Below are 22680 nucleotides of genomic sequence, written 5' to 3'. Positions count from 1 at the left end.
GAAAGAAACCCCAAAATTAAAACTCCAAGGAATATCATAGCTAAATTTCAGAATTATAGAACCAAAGAAAAAGCAGCTAGAAAGAAGCAATTTAAATACTGAGGAGGCACTAATAATAATTACCCAGCACCTAGCAGCTTCCATTTTAAAGGATCAAAGGGCCTGGAATCTGATATTCTGAAAGGCAAAGGATCTTGGAGATCCAAGAATAAATTACCCTGATAAAATGAGCATTTTCTTTCAGGGAAGAAGATGGCCATTCACTGAAACAGGGGAATTCCATTTATTTCTGATGAAAAAGCCAGAGCTAAACAAAAAATTTGACCTCCAAATATAGAACTCAATAGAAGCCTAAAAAAGTAAAAAGAAAAGAACTCTTGAGAACTGTATTTCTGTTATGGGTATACATACAGAACGCATGTATAATCTGATTTTACTATTAAAATAGATTAAAAAAAAGAAACTAGAGGTGGAATGAAGATTGTACCAAAAAGAAAGGAGAAAGTGGAGGTAAAATGAGGGAAATGACATCTCAGGAAGAGGCAAAGAAAACATTTTATAATTGAGGGAAAGAAAGGAGGGGGATGATGTGTGAATCTTACTCTCATCAGATTTGGCAGAAAGAAAGAATATTAGACATATTTGATTTCACAGAGAAACTTCTTTCACATTATAGAAAAGTGGGAGGGGAAAGGAGAAAAGGGAAGGGGTAGGGTCAATAGAAGGGAAAACAGAAATATGAGGGGAAAGATATAAGAAGGGAAAAGGTGTCTAAAGGGGGGAAACTGCTTGAGGTAAGTGGTGCTCATAAGCAAAATACTGGGGAGGAGGGAAAGGGGAAAAGGAAAGAGAAAAGTATAATTTCAGGTTAATAATATGGCAGGAAATGCAGAATTCGTAGTTTTAACTGTAAATGTGAGTGAGGTAACCTCTCCCATAAAGTATAAGCAGATAGCAGATTGGATTAAAAGTCAGAATCCTACAATATGTTGTTTACAAGAAACACATTTAAAGCAGAGTGATACATACAGAGTAAAGGTAAAAGGCTGGAGCAGAATCTATATACTTCGGGTGAAGTAAAAAAAAAAAAAAGCAGAGGTAGCCATCCTGATTGATCAGATCAAGCAAAAACAAAAAGTGATCTAATTAAAAGAGATAAGGAAGGAAACTATATCTTGCTAAAGGGTACCATAGGTAATGAAGCACTATCAATATTAAACATGTATGCACCAAGTGGTGTAGCATCTAAATTCCTAAAGAAGTTAAGAGAGTTGCAAGAAGAAATACACAGCAAAACTATAATAGGGAGAGATTTCAACCTTGCTCTCCCCTAACTAGGTAAATCAAACCACAAAATAAATAAAAAAGAATTTAAAGAGGTAAATAGAATAGTAGAATAGTTAGGTATGATAGATCTTTGGAGAAAATTGAATAGAGACAGAAAGGAGTGCACTTTCTTCTTGGCAGTTCATGGAACCTATACAAAAATTGACCATATATTAGCACATAACAATCTCAAAATGAAATGCAGAAAGGCAGAAATTGTAAATGCATTCTTTTCAGGTCATGATGCAATAAAAATTACTTTCAATAAAAGGACAAAAGAAAATGGACCAAAAAGTAATTGGAGACTAAATAATCTCATCCCGAAGAATGAATGGGTGAAATAGCAAATCATAGATACAATCAATAATTTCATCCAAGAGAATGAAAATAATGAGACAACATACCAAAATATGTGGGAAAATTTTTATATCTCTAGATACTTACTTGCATAAAATAGAGAAAGAGAAAATCAATGAATTGGGCTTGCAACTAAAAAAAACTCAAAAAAGAACAAATTAAAACACCCCAATTAAATACCAAACTTTAAATTCTAAAAATAAAAGGAGTGATTAATAAAATTTAAAGTTTTTAAAAAAACCTATTGAATTAATAAACAAAGTTAAGAGTTGGTGTTATGAAAAACCCCAACAAAATAGATAAACCTTCAGTTAATTTGTTTAGAAAAAGATTAGAGGAAAATCAAATTTTTTGTCTCAAAAATGAAAAGGGAGAACTTTCCACCATTGAAGAGGAAATTAGAGCAATAAGTAGGAGTTATTTTGCCCAACTTTATGCCAATAAATTTGATAACTTAAATGAAATGGATGAATATCTTCAAAAATATAGATTGCCCAGATTAACAGAAGAGGAAATAAGTTACTTAAATAGGCCCAATTTAGAAAAAGAAATAGAACAAACTATTCATCAACTCCTTAAGAAAAATTTCCCAGGACCAGATGGATTTACATGTGAATTCTACCAAACATTTAAAGAACAATTACCTTCAATACTCTTTAAACTATTTGAAAAAATAGGGAATGAAGGATTCCTATTTTTCATGACACAGACATGGTACTGATACTTAAACCAGGTAGAATAAAAACAGAGAAAGAAATTATAGATCAATCTTCCTAAGGAATATTGATGCAAAAATCTTAAATAAAATATTAGCAAAGAGATTACAGAAAATTATCCCCAGGATAATATACCATGACCAAGTAGGATTTCTATTAGGAATGCAGGGCTGGTTCAATATTAGTAAAACTATTAGCATAATTGACTTTATCAATAATAAATTTAACAAAAACCATATGATTATCTGAATAGATGCAGAAAAAGCATTTGATAAAATCCAACACCCATTCCTATTAAAAACACTAGAAAATATAGGAATAAATGGACTTTTCATTAAAATAGTAGCATCTATTTAAAATCATCAGTAAGCATCATATGTAATGGGGACATAGTGGAATCATTCCCAATAAAATCAGGGGTAAAATAAGATTGCCCATTATCACCATTACTATTCAGTATTGTATTAGAAATGCTAGCTTTGGTAATAAGAGAAGAAAAAGATATTAAAGGAATTAGAGTAGGTAATGAGGAAAGAACCCTAGAGTAACAACTAAAAAAGCTATTAGAAACAATCTGCAACTTTGGCAAAGTTGCAGGATACAAAATAAAACCATATAAATCATCAGCATTTTTATACATCACTACCAAAACTGAACAGCAAGAGATACAAAAAGAAATTCCATTTAAATAACTGTCAATAGAATAAAATATTTGGGAATCTATCTGCCAAGGGAAAGTCAGCAGTTATATGAATAAAACTACGAAATACTTTCCACATAAATAAAGTCAGATCTAAACAAGTGGATAAATTTTTTTTAAACTGGTAATTCACTGTTATATATTTTGACTCCTTATTGATGTTCTGTGGGCAAATGACAATTCTGTTTTTATTGACTTATTTTGCTTTTGTTTTCCTTTCATTTTTAAAATAACATACCAGAAAGCATAGGAATAAATGGAATTTTCCTTAAAATGAGGAGTAGCATCTATTTAACTTATCAGTGTGCATTATATTTAATAATTACATAATTATATGTAATCAATGAAAAAGATCATGGGTAAAACAAATATTTCCATTATTCATTCTTTAGGAGGAATGTCAGCTACAGCAATAAGAGAATAAAAAGAAATGGAAGCTATTAGAGGAGGTAATGAGTAAAAAATGCTGCTCAAGCTCTCCCAGTTTCCCTTCAAAACCACATAAAATCAAGCCTCTCCCCAAACAGAGTCTGATGGAATGAAACCTCTCTCTATTTCAAGATAGACTGGAAAATCTTCAAGAAAGGTCACTCTCACTGGGGTAACGAAGCCAGTTTAAACAGACTTTGGGAAAGTTGGTGAGAGAGTCTTAATCACAGCAAATCAGCAGCTAAGAACCTCAGTCCTGGCTCAGTAGAAGAGAAAATCAGTGGGGCACCTTTGAGTTCCAGTTCAGAAGGCAAACTCTGGGAAACCAGGCTGTTTCCTAAACAGAGCAAATAAAGGTACCCTGCAAATACAAAGGATCATTGTGTTCAAATCCAAGGCTCAGAGTTGCCCAGGTAACTTGGGACAGCTCCCCCTTTACTCCAGGAACAGAGTTAAACCATAAAAGTAAAAAAAAAAAAAATAGAAAATTGCAAAAGAAAAGGAAAGAAAATGAACAAGAAACAGAAAAGAACCTTGACAGAAAAAAGCTACTATGGTAACTAAGAAGATCAAAATATCAACTTGGGCTAGGAAATAATGTCCACAGAAGAAATCTCAAAGTGATATGAATTGGTCTCAGGCCCAAAGAGTTTTCTTGTAAGTTGTCATAAAAGGCTTTAAAAGACAAATGAGAGGTAAGAAAAAAATGAGAAAGGAAATGAGAGGTATGCACGAGAGAATTAACAACTTGGAAAAAGTGGGGGAAAAAACAATTGTCTGAAGAAAACTATTCCTTAAAAAGTGAAATCAACCAAATGGCAAAAGAGATACAGAAGCTAACTGAAAATAATCACACAATAAAAAAGTATAACAGGATAAATGGAAGCTAATGATTCTGTGAGATAGCAAAAATCAGTCAAACAAACTAAAAAGAATGAAAAAAAAATGGAAGAAAATTTGAAACACCTCATTGGCAAAACAGCTGACCTATAAAATCAGTCTAAAAGTGACAGTTTCAAAATTATTGATCCATCTGGAGCCCATGACTGAAAAAAGAATCTGGATAGCATTCTTCAAGATATCATTAAGGAAAACTTCCTTAACATTCTGGAAACAGAGGGGGAAAATACTGATTGAAATAATCCATTGAGCATCTTCTGAAAAAGATTCCACAAGAAAAACACCAAGGAACATTATTGTGAAACTCCAGAACTAAAATCTCAAGAAAAAATACTGCAAGTTGCCAGACAAAAACAATTCAAATGCCAAGGAGCAGCAGCCAGGATTACTCGAATCTGGCAGCTTCTATAATAAAGGATTGGAGGGCTGGAATACCATATTTCTCAAGACAAAGGACCTATGGTTACAACCAAGAATTAAGTACCTAGTGAAACTCAGCATGATCTTTCAGGGGAAGCATTAGAGCTTCAAATAAGAGCCTTTCAATCATTCTATTGAAAAATGCAGGACTAAACAGAAAATTTAATCTATAAACATAGCACTCAAGCATAGAAAGCTAAACAGGGTAGGGGGGGAATAAACAAATAAATCTATCTATCTATGTATCTATCTATCTCCTTTTCCCTTACCATTATTTCCTTATATATTTTTGGAGGGTCTGTTTTAATATATAGACATAGATACATTAATTTCCCTATTTAACCTATTCTCTATATGTGTTGATTTTTCAGAACTATCAGTGCTTTCTAATGTCTGTGTGTCATTTCTTTGTACATCATTCATAAATCATAATAAATATTTTTATCTTTTCATAGATAGTTTTGCTTTTTAGAATGAGGTTATACTCTTCTGCCCCAATCTTTATTTTGAATTACTCAATTACTTACACATATTGTTTACATTTCCATTTATAAAACATAAACAATTAGCCCTTGTTGCATCCCTTGAAATTAGTCTTTGATGTTGGTTTTTATATATTAAATTTTCTATTAGGTTCATATTTGGTAGATACAAATCCTGAGAATCTGTGAGTTCATTGAATCTCCATTTTGTTTTTGTTGTTCAATATAGTTAATTTTGCTGGATATGATATTTTTGGCCACAGGCCTAGTTATTTTGATTACTAGTCTTGATACCTGTGCTCTTTTATTGAGACTATTGATAAGTCCTGTATGATTCTAATAAGTCCTGTACAATTCTAACTGTAGCTCCAACATGTTTGAATTGTTTATTTTTCTGTTTGTTTGTTCCTTATAGAATTTTCTCTTTGATCTGAGGGTTTCAAAATTTAGCAACAATTCTCTTATGTGTTTTCCTTGTAGGATCTCTTTGAGGTGGATTTTTTTTTCTATTTCTACTTTCCCCTTGCATTCTATCTCACCAAGACAATTTTCTTTTATTATTCCTTCCATTATTATGCCAATATACTTTTTTGGTCACAGCATTCAAGTAGTCTAGTTATTCTTATGTTTTCTCTTTTTAATCTGTTGTTTTTCTTAAAAGATGTTTCACATTCTCTTCTAATACTTGTTTATGTTTTGCTTTGTTATTTCTTATTTTGTTATAGCTTCATTGGCTTCTCCTTGCCTAATTCTAATTTTCAGAGAATCATTTCCTTCTTTAAGATTGTATTTTCTTTTCTAGTTGGATGACTTGCTTTTTGTTTTTCTCAGATGTTTTTAATTTTTATTTTTTCCTAATCTCTCTCATTTGATTTGTGAAGTTTATTTTGAGTTCTTGTACAAATTCTTTCTGGATGGGCCTGAATGTAGATCAAAGCATAATATTTTCACTTTTTTGTTGTGGTTTGTTTGTTTGTTGTTTTTTTCTCATTTTTATCCTTTTGATCAGATTGTTCTTGAATAGCATGATAAACATGGAAATACATTTAGAAGAATTGTACCTGTTTAATTTATACCCAATAACTTGCTGTTTAGGGAAGGAAAGAGGGGGAAGAGAAGGAGAAAAAACTGAAACATAAGTTTTTTTATTAAAACTTTTTCTTTTCAAAACATATGTATAGATAATTTTCAACGTTTACCCTTGCAAAACCTTGTGTTCCCAAATTTTCCCTCTCTTTCTTTTTCTCCTAGACAATAAGTAATCCAATATATATTAAACATGCTCAGTTCTTCAGTACACATTTCCACAATGATCATACTGAACAAGAAAAATCAGATCAAAAAGGGAAAAAAATGAGAAAGAAAACAAAATGCAATCAAACAATAATAAAAAAGTGAAAATACTATGTTGTGATCCACACTTAGTCCCCATTGCCATCTCTTTGGATAAGGATGGCTCTCTTTTTCACATCATTGGAACTGACCTGAATCACTTAGCTGTTGATAAAGAGCCACATTAGTCAGAATTGATCATCTTATAATCTTGCTGTTGCTGTGCACCATGTTCTCTGGTTCTAGTCACTTGACTTAGCATCTCACATAAGGCTCTCCAGACTTTTCTGAAATCATTCTGCTGATCATTTTTATAGAACAATAATCATATACCATAACTTTCATATACCATAACTTATTTAGCCATTCTCCAACTCATGGGTAGTCACTCACTTTACAATTTCTTGCCACTACAAAAAAGGCTGTTCAAACTGGAAAAGATTCTGATCTTGGGAATTTTGAAGCCAAAAACAAAAAACAAAAGAGGATGACAGAGAATTAGATGGAGAGATAATATCATGGAAACAATGAACATGAACTTAGACTTCAAGAGATAGTGCAGAATATGACGACCTGGTATGCTATGATTCACGTTGTAACAAAAAGTTGGGCACAGCTAAATAACTGAAAAAAAAACCACACTAACTCTTTAATGGGTCTTCCTGCCTCACATATTTCCCTGTGACAATCTATCTTCCCCTTAGGTGTCAAAGTCATATTTCTAAAGCTTCATCCAGTCTATGTGTCAACTGTACTAAATGAATAAATATGGTCTCATTTCACTTTGAATATAATGTACAAAATGCATTCAGAAATTCTGCATTTGGTTCATTTATAATAATATAAAGGAATGATAACATCAGAGTGATTAAGATTCTGACTTTTTCTATTAGATCTTAATTACTTTAGAATTATAGAATTATATATATATATATATATATATATATATATATTTCAAGCAGAACACCCAAGTTTACATCCTACTTCTGTTATTTAATAATATTTAATAGCAACTTCAGAAAATATAATAATAGGTATGCCAATGATAATATAAATAGTATAATTGTATTATCCAAAATTCTTTCTGGAAGGCAACCATTTAACATTACTCTTTCAGCTAGGAAAAGCTTTATTTTTTACCTCACCATCATCCTCTGAAGATGAGCCCCAGTTTTCCTTATTTCCATAATGAGTTTCTACAATTGGGTTCTTTTTTCTTTGCCTGCTCATTTAAAAAAAATAAAACCTTATTATTGTAAAACCCTCTAATCCTGGGGGGAAGGAGAGGCAAGGAGAGGGTATGTCAGATACGGTGCCTCTGATTTCACTTCAGCTCTCCCCTCTGATCTAGAACATCCAATCAAAATCTTCATTCTCCTGAAAGTGCTTGCAGCTACTCTACATCACTGGTTCTATACTTATTAAATGTGCTGTTTCCATTTCAGTCAGGACCAAGTCTCAGAGTCTTAGCAACACAACTGGGCTTGACATTTCTTATCAGGAGACATTCCCTAAATATTTCCTAACTACTTTCATACTTCCCAACCTCTCTAGAAAGTAACAATTCTTACTGTTTGGACTGTTGCTACCTCAGAACCCCGCTAGCCCCAGAGTCTCCCCACTTGCTTTTTCAGAGGAACTAGCCTGGGAACTAGCATGGTGGTGTTTATACTTCACACTGGTTAAATCCCAGTCCTGAGGTTTTTTTTTTCCAGTCTTCTTAAATTGTCCCAGGAGGATCTCTATTCTGCCCCAAGTCTTATTTGTTTTTTACCATTCTCTGTTAATCCTGAGAAGCAATTTTGTTTTGTTTATAGGGGAAATGTGAGACTTGCAATTTTCTGACCAACTCTGCTCATCTTCCAGAATCTTCTAGAGGATTCCTCTCAAACTTTTAATGAAATTAATTCTTTGTATTTATAGCATTTCATCTAATACATAATAAATACTGCATAATAAGTACTTAAGTAATTAATTTTCAAGTGATTAAGATAAACAAAAATGTTAAAAATCCAAACAATTTTTTTAAAGTTCTGACATATACTTTCATCTGTATAGGAGCAGAAATTTCCTCTGCGTATACAAATCAGCAAATTTTTTTTCACCTATAGTCTTAGAGTTAGTTCTCTTGGGTCAGTGAAGGAATAAGTATTTTTTTCATGATCACAAAGTAAATATATGTCAGAAGCTGAATCTGGATCAATTCATTTTATACTTAGAAGCTTTTTATGCAGAATATCACATTACATTTCATCCAGTTTATAATAATTGTAAAAACATTTTGGGAATAAAATTTTAGTGTGGTAATCATATGATTTAATTATGCAGGTAGTTGGGGGAATAGTCACAGATAAGTCCTAGTTCATGGAGAAAAATAATATTTTCTAAAAGAGTCATAAGTTTGTGCAATATATTCATGATTTTCTCAATGTTCAATAAAATCCAGATCATATAAATTTATCCTTCTGTGTTTAGTTTTGTCTAACTTCCCACTTAAGTTCCAACTGTGTTCAAAGTCTTTCATGACACCTTACTCTTCTACTCCACAATTATCATCATATTACATTGTTCATTTTATATTTATCACATAATCTCAATAGCTATAATGTTTTGTTATATTATTTCTATCCAAGAGTGTTTCTCATCTTGATTTCAGATTTCCACACTATTATAAAATTTGTTTTAATATATTCCATAATTTCATCATGTATATTTGGAAGATATAAAATGATACAAATGTTAAAATTTTGTTTTGCTTATAAAAATGCAATTCCACAAAACTTGAGTCATTAAATAAAACTCATTTATGAACAAATAAATGAATAAAACTAAGTTAGGCATAAGATGAATCCAAATATTATCTTATTCCAAATTATTATGGAGTACTTAAAAAGATGCATGATAGGGAAAGAAAAGATATTTGTATATATCTTTTCATTTGTGATACAGATACTATAAATTTCTGAGGCTTTTTACATAGAAAATAAACTAAAATGAATATAGATATGACATGATGAAAACATTTAATTCATTGAAATGATGGAAAGGTCTCCAATTTAGATTCATTAATTCTTATATTGTTCCAAATCCTAAAGATACTGTCTTCACTTAAGAGAATTCACAGCTTTTTGTCATCATGCCAAAAACGTATTTATCTAATATTTTAAGGAAGAATAATTAAGAAGTTATAGAGATAGTAAGGGACTAAATTAATATGGTGACTATATGAATGGAAGAAAGGAATAGATATCACAGATGTGATGGTAATATCAACAATTCTCACCAATTAATTAGAAATGTGAAGAGTGATGACTCAGTAGTTACTATGTAATTCCAAAATTTGGTGACTGGAAGAATGATATTGAACTCTACAGAAAAAGAATGTTTGGAAGAGGGGTGGGTTTTGTGGGAAATGAGTTTTATTTTGGACATGTTGATTTTGAGATGTCCTAAAATATTCGGACAGTTATCAAGCATTTATTAAGCACTAATTACATGCCACATACTATGCTAAAGGATAGAGAGATAAATACAAGCCAGAAAGGCAGCTCTAATTTTTAGAATGTACATTTGAAAAAAGTCAATAGTGCCATATTTTTCCAATTACATGTAAAAATATTTTTCAACATTCATTTTTGTAAGATTTTGACTTCTAATTTTTTTCTCCCTCACTTCCTCATTTCTCTCCTATCCAAGAGAACAAGCAATCTGATATAGATTATACATGTACAATCATTTAAAAAATATTAGCCATATTAGGAAAAAATCAGAAAAAAGGGAAAATTATGAGAAAACAAACAAACAAACAACTAAAAAGGATGACAATGATATGTTCAGATACACATTTAGTCTCTGTAGTTCTTCTGTATGAGGAAAACTTTTTCTATATTAAGTCTTCTGGAATTGTCTTGGATCACCATATTGCTGAGAAGAGCTAAGTCTATGGTTGTTGATCATCATATAATTTTGCTGTTACTATGCAAAATTTTCTTTGATTCTGCTCAGTCAATTCAGCATCAGTAATGATATACATTGCATGCATATCATTAAAACAGTGAAGTGACACCAAAAGTTCACAAGTATGACTAGAGCTGAATATATAGCTCTTGCAGTCATTTGAATAGAACTTCTTGTTGAAAACATGGAAGTTCCTTACCAGTTAATTCCCTAGAGTAATGAAATCAAATATTTGGTCAAAAACAAAAACACAAGACCCCCCAAATAGAGTATATGCTAAATTATGTATTTGCATTTTCCAATAGAATATAAACTCTTGAGGGCAGAGACTCTTTCATTATTTACATCATATTCTCAAACTTAGAACATTTAATAAACATTTAATAAATGGTTCTTAATTTTCTGAAACTATTAAGAGGTTAAGTGACTTGCCAGTGTCCTGAATAGAGAATTTAGTGCTGGAAAGAGCAATAGAATAATCTAGTTTGAACCCTCCTTATTTAATTTTTCAAAATTATTTTACTAAATATTAATTATTTTAATTGTTTACTTATTTATTCATATTAACCATGATTATACTGATCTGTATTATACTGATCTGTATACTGAGTTATATCATTTACCAGCATAATGTTCTTGGTCAAATTACATTCTCTTGAAATTTCAGTAATCTTATCTGCAAAATGAACAATATGAAGTTTATTTAAGAAGTTTGGTTATGAGCATTGAGTTTTCTATACCTAAAAGCATTATGTATATGTTAACTGTTCAATAAATCCTTATTGAGTGATTGATTTCTAATTCTGGGGAAACTGAAGTAAGACAGAGATTATTTTAATTGTGGAGAATTTGAGCCAGCTGTTCAAACAGGACTCATGTTCAAAAGATGTTTGACCTCCCAATCGGCTGCATGGGAGGGTATGCATGGCTTGCTTGTCTCAAAGCATTGAGCACCAAGCAACTAATTCCAGAGATTTTTATAGAGCTCCAGCTATCAGGGAAACAAATCCAAGAAGGGGAGAACACTGGGTGAGTGGGCAAGCAATAATTCCAGAAAAGAATCATAATTTAGTCCTGACAGGATGGGAGTCAAAATAGGAAAGTCATGGGCAGGAGATAGTGAGTTGAGGGCCAGGGCTGGAGACAGCAAACAGAGGGAAAATTATCCCAGCAGGCATTTGAGATAAGCCCAGAGTTTTATGACTCTATGGTATTTCAGGGCCTTCAATTGTAATGGCAAGGAACAAAGGAGTTAGGCTATAATAATTTTACTCAGAACATAATGATTCAAGGAAACTAAGGCATTACAGATTCTGTCACCTCAATTTCCTATCCAAAAAGCTCTTGGAATCTCTTCATGATTTATTATTTATTTATGTTCATGATTTATTCATGATTGACAAATTCAGGTATGATAATTAAACTAGTGGTAAATATAAAAAACAGTATTAATATTCCTGTACTGTCATCATTTGTTCCTTTTAAATGAAGACAAAGGAAATTAATTTAATATAAAATTACTTCTTATGAAAGAAAAACTAAAAACATGAAGCTTTATGAAGAGAAAAACTTCTTACCCATGTAAAAATGCACTGGTTAATTTATTAATTTTTCATGCCACAATCATAAACAACATTAAGAAAACTTTGCTAATCTCCATTCCTGATATGAAGGTACCCTGTGAAATAAGCTTAATATAAAGACAGATTTTTTTTTAATAGCCTTTTATTTACAGGATATATACATGGGTAACTTTACAGCATTAACAATTGCCAAACCTCTTGTTCCAATTTTTCACCTCTTACCCCCCCCACCCCCCCCTAGCTGGCAGGATGACCAGTAGATGTTAAATATATTAAAATATAACTTAGATACACAATAAGTATACATGACCAAAACATTATTTTGCTGTACAAAAAGAATCAGACTCTGAATTATTGTACAATTAGCTTGTGAAGGAAATAAAAAATGCATGTGTGCATAAATATAGGGATTGGGAATTCAATGTAATGGTTTTTAGTCATCTCCCAGAGTTCTTTTTCTGGGCATAGCTAGTTCAGTTCATTACTGCTCCATTAGAAATGATTTGGTTGATCTCGTTGCTGAGGATGGCCTGGTCCATCAGAACTGGTCATCATATAGTATTGTTGTTGAAGTATATAATGATCTCCTGGTCCTGCTCATTTCACTCAGCATCAGTTCGTGTAAGTCTCTCCAGGCCTTTCTGAAATCATCCTGTTGGTCATTTCTTACAGAGCAGTAATATTCCATAATTTTCATATACCACAATTTATTCAGCCATTCTCCAACTGATGGACATCCATTCAGTTTCCAGTTTCTAGCCACTACAAAAAGGGCTGGCACAAACATTCGTGCACATACAGGTCCCTTTCCCTTCTTTATAATCTCTTTGGGATATAATCCCAGTAGTAACACTGCTGGATCAAAGGGTATGCACAGTTTGATAACTTTTTGAGCATAGTTCCAAACTACTCTCCAAAATGGTTGGATTCGTTCACAACTCCACCAAACAATGCATCAATGTCCCAGTTTTCCCACATCCCCTCCAACAATCATCATTATTTTTTCCTGTCATCTTAGCCAATCTGACAGGTGTGTAGTGGTATCTTAGAGTTGTTAAAGACAGATTTAAAGTTATGTCTCTATCACAGCTATACCTAAGAATTATGATGGTAAGGCAAGCAGTCTTCTCTTAAAGCTTTGTAATTTGTGATGGAAAAATAATACATGAAGCAAGTAAGACATTCTCAAGAGTGAGAGAAAAAATCTGGGCAAAGCCATTGTATAATGGGGAGACATAGCATGTAGCGATGGAGAGCGTATATGAAGAAGAAGCAGAGCAGGAACTCAAGGTGAAAACAGTTACATAATGCTTCTTATGAGGGGATATCCTAGTTGGTTTCAAAGCAAATGGAGAAGAATATGCTACTGAGGAGGAAAACAGGATGGGCTGTTGATAGGAGGGCTCAACAAGTAGTTTATTTCCCAATCAGCTTCATGTCTTTGGGGTTTCTATCATGTCTCAAGGACCCCTTTATCCTTAAAGATTGCTTTAGCCCTAAAATCCATATCTTATCAGAATCCTCTGTCACTGAGGTCCTTCTTTCTATATGGAGGGCAGAGAAGAGGGCTCCTTTCAGAGCTTCCATTTAATAAGAGCATCAAAGATAATGAGCTCTTCATTTCTCACTATGCTACATTCCTCTGGATTTGTCCATCATGTCTCTGTGGGCTAAATAACTCTCTAGACATCAGAAACCTTCCCCTATTCCCTTTTAGCTTTTTCTTATATTTCATACATATAAATATATATATATATATATATTTCTATATTTCATACATTATGAGCTCCTAGACGGAAGGGACTTTCCTCCCTCCCTTCCTCCTTCCCTTCCTCTCTTCTTCCCTCCCTTCTTTCTGTCTCCCTTCTCCCTTTCTCCAGTGCTTAGCTCAGTGCCTCTCTCATATCAGGTACTTAATAAACGTTTACTGACTGACTGACTGATTACTATGAGACATTTGACATACCTGCTACTGGTAGCACTCTAGTTTATTTTTATTAACTATTTACAAAGTTCTGTTGCTTCTGTGCTGCTGAAAGAAATAAAAGTGCAAATTAAAAATTGTATGATGTTTTGAAATCTTCAGTTTGAATTTGAGGTCTTCCAAATTTTAGTCCTTAGCCTAGAGGCTTTATTGTCCCATCCTTGTTTTATTTGTTTTCTAAGTCTTCTTTGTAATACAACTAAACAGGATGGTTCACAATATTTTACCTCAATAAACTTATGGTGTGGTTGATATTATAAACATACTTTTATATTATTATTATTTTTTAATTTGTATGAAAAAGCTATTAGATATAGCTTCTCTTTTTAATGAGAATTTCATTCTGTCTACATACTTTACTAGGAATACAATTTCATAATAATTCAGGCTATTAAGTTTATAGATCATTGATTTGCAATTTTAAGAGATATTAAAGGACATTGAGTCCAATCTTTTCAGTTTATAGATAAGGAAATTAAGACTGGTAAAGGTTAAACAATCTGTTCACGGTCACAATTCTAATAAATGTCAAACAGAGGATTTGAACTTATGTCTCTGTGATTTGAAGTTAGGTGCTTTCTCCATTAATACTACCAATGTTAGCTGTTTCCATTTATCTTCTGCAATTCAAATCTAGCTTTGTAGCTCCGGAAAGTCACTTAATCCTGTTTGCCTTAGTTTCCTTACTATAAAATAATGAACAAAGCAAAACAATGCCACCTTATGCTGATATTTGGTTAATTCTGCTCCAATCTTAAGTGTAAAAAATAACCAAAGGAGTGAGCTATCTTGGTACGATACCAACAACTAGCTTTCTAGCAAATCTCTACTGATAAAATAATTACAGCAACCGTTTGTTGTACTTGGAAAGTGTGTGAGCATCCCAGCCTGCCTTAACCATGTTGGAAACCTGTTTTCAAACATTATATCAAAACCTGTAAGTGACAAAAGGCTTAGGAGGAAGTAATGAACAACATAAAGCTTTTATAGACCCTTTGTAACCCAGGCTGCTACTGTGCTGAGCTAATCATTTAAACTACCTGTTTAGTATTCCACACATAGGTTCCTTAAACTGTTTATTGAGTTACATTGATTGGAAATCATCTAATCTCCAGGAAAAAGAAAGAATGTAACCAACCCCAAATCAACTAATTGTATTGACATTTCCATATTCTCAAGGTATGTTACTTTCACAACAAGATATCTTGGTATAGAACTATTGAAGTATGTACTTTCAAAATTACAGTGGAGCCTTCTGCAATTTTTCTGACAGGTGAATATAATCCAACTGAATGTAGTGAGAATTCACATCCAGTAGAAGAGCAGAGTGGGCTTTGTTTTGTAGATTAATGTTCAACAGGTTCAATAAAGATTATAATCTAATTCAACTGTAAGCAACATTCAGTTTAAAAATTTAGCTACTACATTTACTTTGCAAATAATTTGTTCAGAAAATTAACTTCTTCTGAACAATTGTAAACAAATTAATTTTAATTAATAATAGATTAAGGAAGAGGCACACTTTAAATAGCAACACATGCATCTAGAGAAGAATATGCCTGTCCATATTTTTGGAGTTTCCCATTTTTCAATTTGAGTAGTCTGTAGTGGGATACTTGAAAGTGAGCCAGTAAAATAATCAGGCAAGACTTAGGTTCAAATGCCTCCTGACAATTATTAATGTGAAATTACAATTACTGATTTGAAAATAGAAAAAAATTCCAACTTCTTTGACCCTCAGTTTTCTCAGCTGTAAAAGGGAGATACCAATAGAAAAACAGATTGATCAATCGATAGATAGACAGATTATTATATCTCATAATTATGGTCAATATATGTTATTCAGTCCTAGAAAAAGGTCACATTAGTTTTAGAAGATGTAAAATTATGCATTTTATTGAACATCTCTATAAATATTAGTATGCCTGATGATGTTTTCTAGGTATGACTTCAAGAACTGTTGCCCTATTATTTCCAAACTGCATGACAAGACAACATGCTTCAACTTTTTATTAGTAATTATAGTCTGTCTCCAAAGGACAATCTATTGGGCAGTAAAGATTTCACAAAACATCAGTGGATATGTGCTTTCATCATTGTAAGCATTTCCTTCAATGAATCCACCATATCCTATTTATGTCTAACCTGAGTAGATTCTTACTTATAACCTTTTATTCATTTTGTCATATCTCCTTTGGCAGTCTAGTGAAACCTATGAATCCCTTTTGTTAATTATGTTTTAAATGCATAAGATAAGACACAAAAGATTATAAAGATCAATTAGGCAACATATTTTTATAAGCATATATGATATATCAGATACTATGCCAAGCACTAGGTATACAAAAAGAGACAGTAGATAGTCCTTGTCCTCAAGGAGCTGACAAGTTAGTAAGGAAGAAAACAGGCAAAGAAATTATCTACCTACTATCTATCTATCTATCTATCTGTCTGTCTAGCTATCTATCTTTAAAGCAAGCTATATTTAGAATAAATAGAAAAATAGGGAAAAGGCAATAAAATTAAGAGTTGAGGAATGTTAAAGAAGGGATTTTAGTTGGAACTTAAAGAAAGCTGGTAAAATCAGTGGAAGAAAGGAGACCATTCATTAAAAAAATTAAGAAAACCTATCAAGTATTGCTGAAATGCAGCTGAAAAATAAAAATACAAATTCATGAACTCCAGTTTAAGAAGATCTGCTTTAGATTCCTTGCATTACATGAATATCAGTACAGCACATGCACTGTCCATTTTTTTTTTTGTTGTTCTTACTATATGTTTTCACAGAATCAAATTTGTCCTGTTCTGTGCAAGTTACTATATAATTTAAAATGTTTTTTTTTTCTCATAGCCCTTCTTTTCTTCTTAATCTTTTGTAGTCTCAGACATCTCCTAATACTTCCGTTCTTTATGCTTGCACAATTTCACAGCATCCTTCTAGAATGCTCAGGAATATTTTGAGAATAGAATAAATGATATAATAAGATTAATTTCCTTGTTTTATGCTAAATCCCTCCTCACAGAACAAAAAACAGATGTTGTGAAAATACTTTGAAAAAATATATATTAATGGAGGGTATTATTTAAATAAACTCATTAGTGTTAATAAAATGCCACAAAATATAAATTTATCTTGAACATTGTTCTGAGAATTCTTTATGAACCAACTAAATAAATATTAGAACTGAATGTGTCTCAGTAGACTAGAATATTATTAACAGCAATAACGAAATGGTTAGACTATGAATGAGGAAACTTTATCACATCAGTGCTATTTGCCTTGGTTTACTCATCTATAAAATAAAGTTATTTCACAGGACTGTTGTGATTATCAAATGACCTTCAGCATAACAATATGGAAATATGGTCTCTTAGCGTCCCTTTCTCTACTGATAACAAAACCATTCTGAATTCTAGTATTACCTCAGTGCTACCTACTAATACCTGTTCTCTTGATGTGTTCCATATATCACAAGTATAAAACATCTAATTCCTTTAGAGCTGCTATACCTTTTATTTTCCCTATTTCTTTTGATGATTCCACTGTCCACCTTGTCAGTCTTATAACTTAGTAATGATCCTTGATTCCATCTTCTTCCTTATTCTCTTTGTCAAGTTCTGTTGTTTTTTACTTTCTCTATACCGTTTTTTACTCCTCTATCAATTCTTTAGTTCACATTATTATTGACTCTTGTCTGTATTGAATTATTCAGTTAGATAGACTATAATCTTTTTTTACCTTGAATACATTTTTCACATAATGGCTCCAATGAGCTTCTTAATGTACAAATCATTCTCTGACTCAAAGACCTTCAATGATTCCATATACACTGGAGAATAAAACAAAGTACTGAAACTGACATTTGAAGCACTTTATAATCTGTCTCCAAACCCATCTTTATAAACCTGTACTTTTCTCCACATAATTAACAGTTCTAAACCTATACTTTTCTCCACCATCTCCACGCAATTATATAACAGATTAATCATTCTTTAATATCAACATATTCTCAACCTCCTTTGTGTTTTTGTGTAGGCTTGATACAAACTCAGCCCACATTTCCAACTGTTGAAAAGCCTTTTATTTTAATCAATAAATTGACAAGAAGAGAGAAATTTGAAAGTTGGTCAGCCTAGTAATTTGGAAATTTTAAGTAACAAAAGCTGAAGCTGAATTCTTAAAAATACATTTCCATATGTTGCTCATTTCTCCACTTTTCCTGGAATCATGGATACTCAGACAAGCCAGCCAGTCCCTAGATTATGACCAAAGCAGATCATGAGGAGTGGCTGCCCTCCAAATTCAGAAATGACTACTAAGTATAAAGAAAGACTAGGAAATAAGGAAGGCAAAAACGTTCAAAACTGCATTTCTGTTGGCTTTTCAGATCTCTGATTCTATTGAAATTTTGAAAATAGAATGTAGGCAGTCAATCTCTAGAACTGTAACTGAGAGTGTCTAAGGGGAGAAGCTATCTTGTTAGCCCAGGAACAGTATTAAGAAAATATCGGAGTAAATGAAATAAGCTGTCAGAACTACATTTTTAGATATTGTTTGATTCTCTGCTTCTTTTAGAATTATGGAGATTTAGTCAAGAGTCAGTAAGATATGCTCCTAGAATTATTCCAAGAGAGAGAGATTGGCTATTTTATTGTTACCTCTTTAAGGAGGCTGAACACCAGGATTCTGAGTATAACTATACTATAAACTAAACATATAAACAAAAGATAGCACAAACAATAGAGAACTGGATGTTGCTTTGGTATATAAGAAACAATACTCTGGACAGATTACTGAGGCATAGAAATCTCAGCTGCCTGGATTAAGGCCACGGTTCTTGTTTTCTTAAATTATCTTAAGGGCATCCTTCTAGAAACATAAGGACATGAAGTGAAATGATTATAAAATTTATTAGAATTTACAAGAATGCAAGTCATTCCTCAATTGATAAATGGTCAAAGGATATGAACAATTTTCAGAGGATGAAATTAAGGCCATCTGTAGTCATATAAAAATGCTCTAGATCACTATTGATTAGAGAAATGCTAATTGAAGCAATTATGAGGTACTATCACATACCGCTCAGATTGGCTGACATGACAGGGAAAGATAATGATAAGTGTTGGGAGGGGATGTGGGAAAACTGGGACACTGATGCATTTTTGGTGGAGTGTGAATGGATTCAAATATTCTGGAGAATAATTTGGAACTATGACAAAAGGGCTATCAAACTATGCATATACTTTGATCTAGCAATGCCACTTCTGGGTCTGTATTAAAAAAAATCATAAAGAAGGGAAAACAACCCATATTTGCAAAAATGTATTTAGCAGCTCTTTTTGGTGACAAAGAATTGGAAAATGAGTAGATGCCCATCATTTGGGAATGGCTAAATAAAATATTGTATATGAAAATAATGAAATATTATTATCCTATGAAAATGATAAACAGACGCATTTTAGAAAGGCCTAGAAACATTTGATTAAACTGATGCTGAGCAAAACAAGTAGAACCTGGACTTGGTTTTTCTCAATGGGTCAGTGATCCAAGGCAATCTCAATAATCTTTGGATAGAAAATGACATCTACACCCAGAGAGAGAACTATGGTGACTAAATGGAAATCAACACATGTTGTATTCACTTTTTTCCTTTTTCTTCTGTTTTAGTTTTCTCTCATTGTTTTTCCTTCTTGTTCTAATTTTTCTCTCCAGACATGATTCATAAGGGAATATGTAAAAAAAAAAAATCCTAATCAAAATAAAATAAATAAATAATGGCTTGGGGGGAGGGGGGAAACCAACACTGCATAAGTTGATACTAAAAAAGAAAATCAAGTAGTTAAAAACAGCTATTTGAAAAACCATTGCATAGACTGTTCAGCAATTGGTCACCAATATAAGGAGGATTAGAAAAAAATAGGAAAAGTAAAGTTTTTAAAGATATGTTTTAGTTTTGTTCTCCTTTAGTTCTGAAATTATGTGGACAGAAACTGGATCAAAATTTTCAGCCACTAGGAAGGTAACTGACTTATTGAATGTTGGGAGAATATGTTTGGACTTAATAACTGTGGGCAGAGCAGACACATGAATCAGAAATGCTGTCCAAGATGACTTAAAATCCTGCAATTGAAGAGACTCAAAATTATGGAAGAGGGAAAGAAGACTATAGAACTGTGATTGAGCAAGCTCTCTGAGAGGGGTTGGCTAATTTTTTTGTTACTATTGTCACCAGAATAGACAGCTGATTGGTAAGAACACTAAAGAGAATGATCAGCTTTTGATATAAAATAAATAGTGATGAGACATAGACAGAGCCTTTTCAGATGCCTAAAGATTATAAGTCTTTGGCACTGCCTGGGCCCGTTCTTCCAGAATCCTTAGGATTAATGGTTGAAATAAGTTTTAAACACTAAAAAGAAAACTCCAAGTAATTAAAAAGAGTCACTCACAGAGAACAGTCAGACTCATGGCCCCTCAAACTGTCGATGGCTGTGCTTGTGAGGAGTCTTAGATGGTTGTTAGCTTTGATTTAGTCTAAAAGTAAAAACTTAAAGCAAACTATTTTTATATCAGTCAAGTGAATTGAAAAGAAAAGTATAGCCAAAGTGGTGCAGAAAGGCAGCACCTCACCTGAATTGTTTCCAAAACATATCTCAACATCATTAAATGTTATAAAACAAGTTCTGAAGTGGCAGAATCCACAAAAGAATGAGGTAAAATAATTTTCAGGCAATTTAGGTCAGCAGGAAAGCTCTGTTGTAATTGGGTGATAATGGAATATGAGTGCAGACAGCAACAGTTCACTGAGCCCCCCCAAACCAAGAGAAGACCTTGGGAACTATTGAATCAGTTCAGCTTCAGCTGCTTCCAGAGCTCTCAGCCTACACATGGTAGGGGGATTGAACAACTGATCAGATGACAATTGTAGGCATCTTTTGCTGGCTCTGGGGAAGTCTCTGTTTCTTTGCTCATACTCAGACCTGTGTTGCAGTGTTGGATGGTCGTCCTACAGTGAGAAGAAACACTAGCACGGTGTTGTGGAGCTGAAGTGGAGCAGGAACCCTTGTCACAGTTCTAGGACAGGAAAAAAGTACTCATAGATTAGAGCATAGGGTAGGAAACTAGTAAGGACAGTAGCATCTCCTAGATAAAACATCTTAGAAGAACAGAAGACTTATAGGATGCTACAAAAGTTTCTGAAAACAGCTGCACAAAAACTTTAAAACTTGAGACAGAGTACCTTTTAGAGGCCCAATTTAACAAAGTTAAAAGTCAAAAAATAGATTGGGGAAAAATAGCAAACAACAGAAAAAAAATCTAACCAGATAAAGATGTTACTATGTAGCAAAGAAAATCACAACACAGACTCAGAAAACTATAACAAAGTCAGAGCTCCAAATCCAAAGCCTAGAAGAAAAAATGAATTAGTTTCAGGCCATTAAAAAGCTCAAAAAAGATTTTGAAAACAATTGAAAAATCAGTTTGAAAACCATTGTCAATGAAGAGAAGACCTTTAAAAACAGAATTTGTCAGTTAAAAAAGAGGCACAAAAATTCACTTTATGAAAAAAATATTCCTTAAAAAGCAGAATTGGCAGATTGGAAAAGGAAGTGCAAAAGCTCTTTGAAGAAAATAATTCCTTAAAAGTTATAATTGAGTGCAAGGAAACTAATGACTTCATGAGAAATCAGAAACCAAACCAGAATAAAAAGAAAAAACCAAACAAAAGACAATGTGAATTATTTCAATGGCAAAATAACTCACTTGGAAAATAGATCTGGAAAATATTATTTGTAAAATTATTGGACTGCCTGAAAGCCATGACCAAAAAAAAATCCTAGACATAATCTTTCAAGAAATTAACATGGAAAAAGTCTTCAGGCATTGTAGAATTGGAGGGCCAAATAAAAACCTAAAAAATTCATTGATCAATTCCTGGAAAGGTCTATGCCATTTGACCTAGCAATGTTACAAATATGTCTATCTATATAAATAATATATCTATATACTACATTATGTATGTATTATATAATAATTGGTATATGTATGTAATTAGTATGAATAAAATACGTATGTAATATGTATAATGTAATACATATTATATGTAGTAGTTATATTACAGTTAGCATATATATGTTAACATGTATATCTAATACTGGCATTGCTAGTTCAATTGAGAATTGGGAAAGTATTTAACTTGGAATACTATTGTGCTATAAGAAATCTTAAACAGGATGCTCTCAGAAGAACTTGGAAAGACTTACATGAGCTAATGTAAAGTAAAATATAATGTGCACAAAGTGACAGCAATATCATAAGATGATCAGGAATGAGTTGTCTATTTCTATGTGATATCAATCCTCCTCCTTTGAATCTCAGGGTTATGTAATTTCCAATTTGTGGAAATTAGTTTTTAATGCCAGCAGAACTGGCCACAAAAGGTTGAATAAGGGTAACAGATCACTGTGAACCAAATAATTATGGTTGTAACAA

This window comes from Sarcophilus harrisii, chromosome 4 (assembly GCF_902635505.1).
Source record: "Sarcophilus harrisii chromosome 4, mSarHar1.11, whole genome shotgun sequence".
Classification (NCBI taxonomy): domain Eukaryota; kingdom Metazoa; phylum Chordata; class Mammalia; order Dasyuromorphia; family Dasyuridae; genus Sarcophilus; species Sarcophilus harrisii.
This window is presented reverse-complemented; position numbering follows the sequence as displayed.